Below are 8,616 nucleotides of genomic sequence, written 5' to 3'. Positions count from 1 at the left end.
CTTCCAGTATGGACCCAGATAGCATTCCAGATCAGTGCTGTGTCCCAGGTGAAGTGGGATGTCCAGCTGTGCAAAAAAAAGTCAAGAAAGGGTAAGTCATCATCTTCCGTCTGCTACCTCCCCCTCACAGGGCCACGACACACAATTGCACACTCACCCCTTCAAAACTCATGAACCACAACTTTCACAATTGCATCATGTCAACTCAACAGCTCTCACCTGCCACACTGTCCCAAATTACTGAGGCTTCCTGTGCTCTGCATTTCCTACTTACTCACTGAGGACACCTCACCACATCTTTTACTTCTATATCATCACTAACTGCTCTACCATCCACTTCCATCAGACTCGGTCCCTCCCTTTGTCTCATTGCAGGAAGAATTAGCTCATTACCAGGGCAGAGGGTAGCAGGCTAATGATGGACATCAGGCTCCTGGCTCTTCACCAGGACAATTTCCAGAATTAGCCAGAGAAGTACATTTCCTATCAATGGCCGACAACCCAGAAAGCTTCATGGTGCTGGGCTGCGCTGTTTTCCCATTACTATCAGCGCTAATTTATTCTCAATTACAAGTTTATATCCTTCTTAGACAACTAACTCACTGTTTTCTTTTAGATGGTCATTAGAGGAACACAGCAAGCCTCCATGAAGAAGCCAGCGCTGCAAACCCTCAGTTACACCTCCACCTCATAGAAGGAAGCCAGTGGACTCTCAGAGGATGTACTAGCAAGGATTTCACCTGCACCCTTCCCCAGCTCACAAATATTTATCTAAATTAGTCTCGGGGCGTAATCTGGCGAGGACATCAGTAACGTGTCAACACAGCTGACGAAGAAATATTCCAGCTTTCTGATACTCAGAAGACTATCAGAGACCAGGCACCTGCTCAACTCCAGGCAGAAGACAATCCCATCGTCTCAGCCATTAATTAGTTTGTCAAAATGCGCAGGCACAGAAACAGAAGGCAGGTTTGCCAAAGGCACTCGATAAGCCATAGGGTCATACAGTACAAAAACAGACCCTTCAGTTCAACTCGTCCATGCCGACCAAACATCCCAATCTGACCTGGTCCCATTTGCCAGTATTTGGCCCATATCCCTCTAAACCCTTCCTATTCATATACCCATCCAGATGCCTTTCAAATGTTGTAATTATCTGCATTTCCAACACTTTCTTTGGCAGCACGTTCCATACATGCACCACCCTCTGCATGAAAAAGTTGCCCCTTGGGTCCTTTTTAAATCTTTCCCCTCTCACTTTAAACCTATGCCCTCTAGTTTTGGACTCAACCATCCTAGGAAAAAGACCTTAGCTATTCACCATATCCATGCCCCTAATGATTTTATAAACCTCTATAAGGTCACCCCTCAGCCAAAAACACAGCCTATTCAATCTCTCACTATAACTCAAAGCCTCCAACCTTGGCAACATCCTTGTAAATCTTTTCTGAACCTTTTCAAGTTTAACAACATATTTCCTAAAGTAGGGAGACTAGAATTGAATATAGTATTCCAAAAGTGGCCTAACCAATGTCCTGTACAGCCACAACATAACCTCCCAACTCCTATACTCAATGTTATGAATATTGAAGGCAAGTGTGCCAAATGCCTTCTTCACAATCCTGTCTACATGCAACTCCACTTTCAAGGAACTATGCACCTGTACTACTAGGTCTCTTTGTTCGGCAACACTCCCCAGGGCCGTACCATTAATTGTATAAATCCTGCCCTGGTTTGCCTTTCCAAAATGTAACCACCTCATATTTACCAAAATAAAACTCCATCTGCCATTCCTCGGGCCATTGATCCATCTGATCAAGGTCCCATTGTACTCTGGAGTAATCTTCTTTACTATCCACTGCACCACCTATTTTGGTGTCATCTGCAGATGTTCTAACTGTGCCTCCTATATTCACGTCCAAATCATTTATGTAAACGACAAGAAGCATTGGTCCCAGCACTGATCCTTGCAGCACACCGCTGGTCACAGGCCCCAGTCTGAAAAACAACCTTCCACCACCATCCTCTTTCTGCCTGTTAACTATCCTGAATTAGTCCTTGCTTTTCCAAATGCATGCAAATCCTGTCCCTCAGAATCCCCTCCAACAACTTACGCACAGAAGCCTCACCGGTCTATAGTTCCCTGGCTTTTCCTGACAGCCTTTCTTAAATAATGGCAGCACCCCAAACTAAAGGATCCAGGTGTCCACCAGTATCATTAGTGCTGTGCTGACTCTGGAATGTTTGCCTCTAGACAGGTTATTGACTGCCAGGAAGACCTGGGTCCAGCATACTCAGCGTCTTCAGGATAGCAGGCACCCAGATTCGTAAAGTCAGAGTTATTACAGCAGCAGAAGAGGCCCTTCTATCCATGTCTGTGCCAGTCGTCAAATATCTTTCTATTCTAATCACAATTTCTATCACTTTGCCTTTAGCCTTCTATGCAATGCCATTACAAGCAGTCATGTAAATACTTCTTAAATGTCTTGATGGTTTCCACTTCTACCGCACTTTTAGGTGAAGTTCCAGATACCCAATACCCTCTGGTAAAAAGGTTTTTCCTCAAATCAGTAATAGATGGTCGAGAGGAAGACAATGCACTCCTCCCATCTCAATAGTAACTTTAAAGTTCCATGAATATTTTATTGAAAAAATCTTGATGAACATATATACATTTGTGACTATCCCAACATGTAAAAATGCATTCTGTATAATTTAACATGTAAACAAATTAATTATCTTGTCTTACAAACTTTGCTTCATGCTTAATTAAAATGTCTTTTCTGTTGTTTTACTCATGTGGGCATAGGGTGAAAAAGTAGTGTAGGTTACTTGCAGGAAGCTGAATTATGAAGGGACCATGCATTAGCAGCCAAGGTGATGCAACATGATCATTTTCACACTGATCTGATAATGTTGTAGTCTACCGCCTCATTCAAATAAACTCTTCACTTCAAAAAATAAAAACGCAAAGTCATCCTAGATTATGTTTCTCTTGGTTCAATCATGAGATCAACAAGACTGAAAATGGTAGGAACTACCATTTCAAAAAAATAGTGGCCTTGGATCCTGGGAGTGTCATGATGCATTGTTTATACTTACACAAACATACTTATTTAGAGTCATAGAATGGTACGGCACGTAAACAGACCTTCTGGTCCAACTCATTCATGTCGACCAGATATCCTAAATAAATCTAGTCCCATTTGCCAGCATTTGGCCCATATCCCTCTAAACACTTCCTATTCCTGTACCCATCCAGATGCCTTTTAAATGTGTAATCGTACCCACCTCCACCACACCTCTTAGCAGCTCATTCTATATATGCTCCTTCTCTGCCTGAAAAAGTTGCTCCTTAGGTCCCTTTTAAATCTTTCCCCTCTCACCTTAAACCTATATCCTCTAGTTCTGCACTCCCCTATCTGAGGAAAAAGACCTTGGCTATTTACCCTATCCATGCCCCTCATGATTTTATAAACCTCCATTAGGTCACCTCTTAGCCTCCAAAGCTCCAGGGAAGATAGCCCCAGCCTGTTCAGCCTCTCCCTACAGCTCAAACCCTCAACCTGCTTTACTCATAAGAGGTCCATGGACAAAGTTAAAGCGCACAGGATAGGGACAATATATTGGCATGGAATTAGAATTAGTTGACAGACAGGAAACAGATTGGAAAATAAATGCTTTGTTTTTCCAAGAGGCAGTTAGTGACTAATGGTGTACCCCAAGGATCAGTGCTTGGTCTCCAGCTATTCATGATATGTATAAATGACCTGGTTCAAGGAACCAAATGCAATATTTCCAAGTTTAAAAAGTGTGGAATAGAGAGTTGTGAGGAGGATGCAAGGAGGATTCAAGGTGATTTTGATATATTGAGTGAGTGGCATAAGCAGTACAACATGGCAAAATGCAAAGTTATACACTTCACTTTGGAAAACAGAAAGGCACAGCATTATTTAAATAGTTATATATTAGGAACGTGGAGAACATGGAAAGAGATCTGGGTGTCTTTGTACACCAGCCAATGAAAGTAGACAGGCAGGTGCAGTAAGCAATAAGAAAGGCAAATGATATAAAGACCTTCATTGCAATAGGATTTAAGTTCAGAAATAGCAATGTCCTTATATAGTTATACAGGCCATGGTGTGACCACACCTGGAATATTGCATGCAGTTTTGGTCTCCCCACCTAAGAAAGGTTATACTGGAAAAAGAGGGAGTACAGCAGAGTTTCACTAAGCTGAAACCAGGAATGGCAGGACAGTCCAATGAGGGAAAATTGTGTCAACTGGGTATGTATTTAGCAATGTCTAGAAGGATGAGAGGGGATCTGTTTGAAAGGTTTAAAGTTCTAATAGGGCTGGACAGACTAGATGCAGAGAAGATGCTTTCCCTGGCTGCAGAATCTAGAATCAGGAAACAGACTGAAGTTGCAGAGTTGACAATTTGGAACTGGTTACAGATGTGCGTGGGAAATTATGTCTCACAAACTTGATGGAGTTTTTTGAAGAGGTGACAATGAAGATTTATGAAGGCAGAGCAGTAGACATAGTCTGAACTTCAGCAAAGCGTTTGACAAGGTTCCGCATGGTAGACTGGTTAGTAAGGTCCGATCACATGAAATCCAGGGGAGCTAGCCAATTGAATACAAAATTAGCTTGGAGGTAGCAAATAGAGAGTGGTGGTGGAGGGTTGGTTTTCAGACTGGAAGCCTGTGATCAGTGGTGTGTCACAAGGATTGATGCTGGGTCCACTGCTTTTCATCATTTATATAAATGATTTGGATGTGAAAATAGGAGACATGCTTAGTAAATTTGCAGATGATGCCAAAATAGATTGTGTGGTGGACAGAGAAGAAGATTATCTCAGGGTGTAATAGGACCTTGATCAGGTGGCTAATGGACTGAGGCATGGCAGATGGAGTTTAATTTAGATAAATACGAGGTGTTGCATTTTGGTAAGGCAAACTAGGGCATGACTCAAACAGTAAATGGTAGGGTCCTGGGTAGTGTTGCCAAACAGAGACCTAGGGGTGCAGGTGCATAGTTCCTTGAAATTGGAGTTGCAGGGAGATAGTGTGGTGAAGAAGTCTTTTGACTGCTTGCCTTCATTGGATATAACAGTATAGTATAGTAGTTGGGATGTGTTATTGTGGCTGGACAGGACATTGGTGAGGCCACTTTTGGAATACTGCGTACAATTCTGGTCACCCCAATTCTGGTTGTTAAACTTGAAAGGGTTCAGAAAAGATTTACCCAAGGATGTTGCTGAGGTTGGAAAGTTTGAGTCATAGGGAGAGGCTGAATAGGCTGGACGTCTTTTCCCTGCAGCGTCAGAGGCTGGGGGAGGGGGGGTGACCTTATAGAGGTTTATAAAATGATGAGAAACATGGATAGGGTGAATAGCCAATGTCTTTGTTCTAGGTGGGTGAGTGCAAAACTAAAGAGCATAGGTTTAAGGTGAGAGGGGAAAGATTTAAAAAAGGACACGAGGGGTAACCTTTTCTTGCAGAGGGTGGTGCATGTATGGAATGTGCTGAGAGTAAGTGATGGAGGTGGGTACAATTACAACATTTAAAAAGCATGTGGATGGGTACATGAATAGGGAGGATATGGGCTAAATGCTGGCATGTGGGACTAGGTCAGAATGGGATGGCTGCCCAGCATGGATGAATTAGACTGGAAGGTCTGTTTCTGTGCTATATAACCCTATGACTCTATGACTGAGATAAGGAACCATTTCTTCACTCAAATGATAGTGAACCTGTGGAATTCTCTACTATAGACAGTTGTGTAGGCCAAGTCACTGAATTTATTAATGAAAGAGATTAATAAATTTGTACATTTTAAAGGCATCAGGGAGTGGGGGGGAAAAAGCGGGAATATGGCACTGAGATCGAGGATCAGCAATGATTATATTTGAAATAATTCCACAGAGGCTGGTATCCCATCACCAGATCACCCTTTATTTACACGTGGAGAATCTTTGACACTGATTCAGCTCCCTCAGAGCCAGATCTCAGACTGAACAGAACCTCCGACACTTCTGTTTATATCTGTCAGCCAGGGCTCCCTGATTGGACCAAATTAACAGCCCCAATCAGGGAACTCATCTTCTCTGAGGTCCATCTAGCTGCCCTCATTACAATCACAGTATTGAATGGTGGAACTGACTTGAAGGACTGAATGGCCTTCTCCCGTACCTAGTTTCCATGTTTAAATAGCAACACAACTGTTTTATTTACAAATTCCCCTGAGCAACATCTGTGGCTCTGATTAATACCTGCCCTTTAAATGGTACTATGGTCCAGCAACATCTCTGGACTACTGTTATGAAAAAAAAAATTAAAAGAATAAGGTAACTACAGAGCCAAAATACTTCCATATTCAAACAAATAACCAGATAATTTCACATTAAAATAACCCATACTGTGAATGGAGATTCCTTCCAGCAAATTCAGCCTATTACTATGCATATATAATTAAACACATGCTACAACAAATTCTAGCAAGTACATACATTCTAAAAGAAAAACTATTCCAGCTCTACAAGCACCCATAAAAACATGCATTTGGTATTAGTTACTTAAAAGTACACATTAAATGAGGTTTACAAGCTTTGTGTTTAGATTTAAACAAGGTGAATAAAGAACATAAAGAAAAGGCTTTTTTTAAAATTTCATAAATAGACTTCAATAAAAAAAATAGATAAGGCAGAATTGGAAAGGAAAGAAAAAAGGTGGAGGCAAGAGAAAGAGGGGAGAGAACAGGGGAAATTAGGGAAATAAAGAGACGCAAGCAGAAATGAGTGATTGAGAAAACACCAAGAAACAAAATGGACAGGCAGCACATTAAATTGGGACAAATATTTGTCACACAACTAGTTGTTTTGCAACTGGAACCTCATGAGGGTGTTAGCTGGGTATTGCTAATGAGCCGAGATATGTATAAGTTATTGTGAGCACTGCAGCCATTTCAGGGACATCAGAACCAGCAGAGTGTGCAGGAGTTTCAAGCAGACAGCGAGGACAACTTTAAGAAAAATAACTTCAAAGATGACAACTACAGCTGCAATTTTTAAAAGGCATGTAGTACAGAAACAAGTCCACCTTTGAACAGTAGCTACATTAAAGAAGCTGTTGAGTTTTTAAAAATACTGCAGCAGAAGGTGATTGTCTGGGTGCTGATGGAGAAGGACATCATAGCATCATACGTGATGCAAGGGCTACAATAGACAAGATATTTGTTTCTATGATAACAAGGTGTAAAGCTGGATGAACACAGCAGGCCAAACAACATCAGAGGAGCAGGAAAGCTAAGGTTTCGGGCCAAGACCCTTCTTCAGAAATGGGGGAGGGGAAAGGGGTTCTGAAATAAATAGGGAGGGGGAGGCGGATAGAAGATGGATAGAGGAGAAGATAGGTGGAGAGGAAACAGACAGGTCAAAGAGGCGGGGATGGAGCCAGTAAAGGTGAGTGTAGGTGGGGAGTTAGGGAGGGGATAGGTCAGTCCAGGGAGAACGGACAGGTCAAGGGGGCGGGATGAGGCTAGTAGGTAGGAGATGGGGGTGCGGCTTGAGGTGGGAGGAGGGGATAGGTGGGAGGAAGGACAGATTAGGGAGGCAGGGACAAGCTGGGCAGGTTTTGGGATGCGATAGCGGGAGGGGAGTTTTTGAAGCTTGTGAAGTCCACATTGAGACCATTGGGCTGCAGGGTTCCCAAGCGAAATATGAGGTGCTGTTCCTGCAACCTTCGGGTAGCATCGTTGTGGCACTGCAGGAGGCTCAGGATGAACATGTCGTCTGAGGAATGGGAGGGGGGAGTTGAAATGGTTCACAACTGGGAGGTGCAGTTGTTTAGTGCGAACCGAGCGTAGGTGTTCTGCAAAGCAGTCCCCAAGCCTCCGCTTGGTTTCCCCGATGTAGAGGAGGCCACAACGGGAACAGCGGATACAGTATACCACATTAGCAGATGTGCAGGTGAACATCTGCTTGATATGGAAAGTCTTCCTGGGGCTTGGGATGGGGGTGAGGGGGGAGGTGTAGGGGCAGGTGTAGCACTTCCTGCGGTGGCAGGGAAAAGTGCCGGGGGTGGTGGGGCTGGAGCGGAGTGTGGAGCGGACAAGGGAGTCATGGAAAGAGTGGTCCCTCCGGAAAGCAGATAAGGGTGGGGAGGGAAAAATGTCTTTGGTGGTCGGCTCAGATTGCAGATGGCGGAAGTGTCGGAGGATGATGCGTTGGATCCGGAGGTTGGTGGGGTGGTACGTGAGGACGAGGGGTATTCTGTTTTGGTTGTTATTGCAGGGAGGGGGTGTGAGGGATGAGTTGTGGGAAATGCGGGAGACACGGTCGAGGGCGTTCTCAACCACTGAGGGGGGGATGTTGCGGTCCTTGAAAAACAAGGACATCTGAGATGTTCGGGAGTGGATTGCCTCATCCTGGGAGCAGATGCGGTGGAGGTGAAGGAATGGGGAATAGGGGATGGCATTTTTGCAGGAAGGTGGGTGGGGGGAGGTGTATTCTAGGTAGCTGTGGGAGTCGGTGGGCTTGAAATGGATATCGGTTTCCAGGTGGTTGCCAGAGGTGGAAACAGAGTGGTCCAGGAAGGAGAGAGAGGTATCAG

Source organism: Rhincodon typus, chromosome 3 (assembly GCF_021869965.1).
Source record: "Rhincodon typus isolate 14 chromosome 3, sRhiTyp1.1, whole genome shotgun sequence".
NCBI classification, from domain to species: domain Eukaryota; kingdom Metazoa; phylum Chordata; class Chondrichthyes; order Orectolobiformes; family Rhincodontidae; genus Rhincodon; species Rhincodon typus.
Note: the sequence above shows the minus strand (reverse complement) of the source record.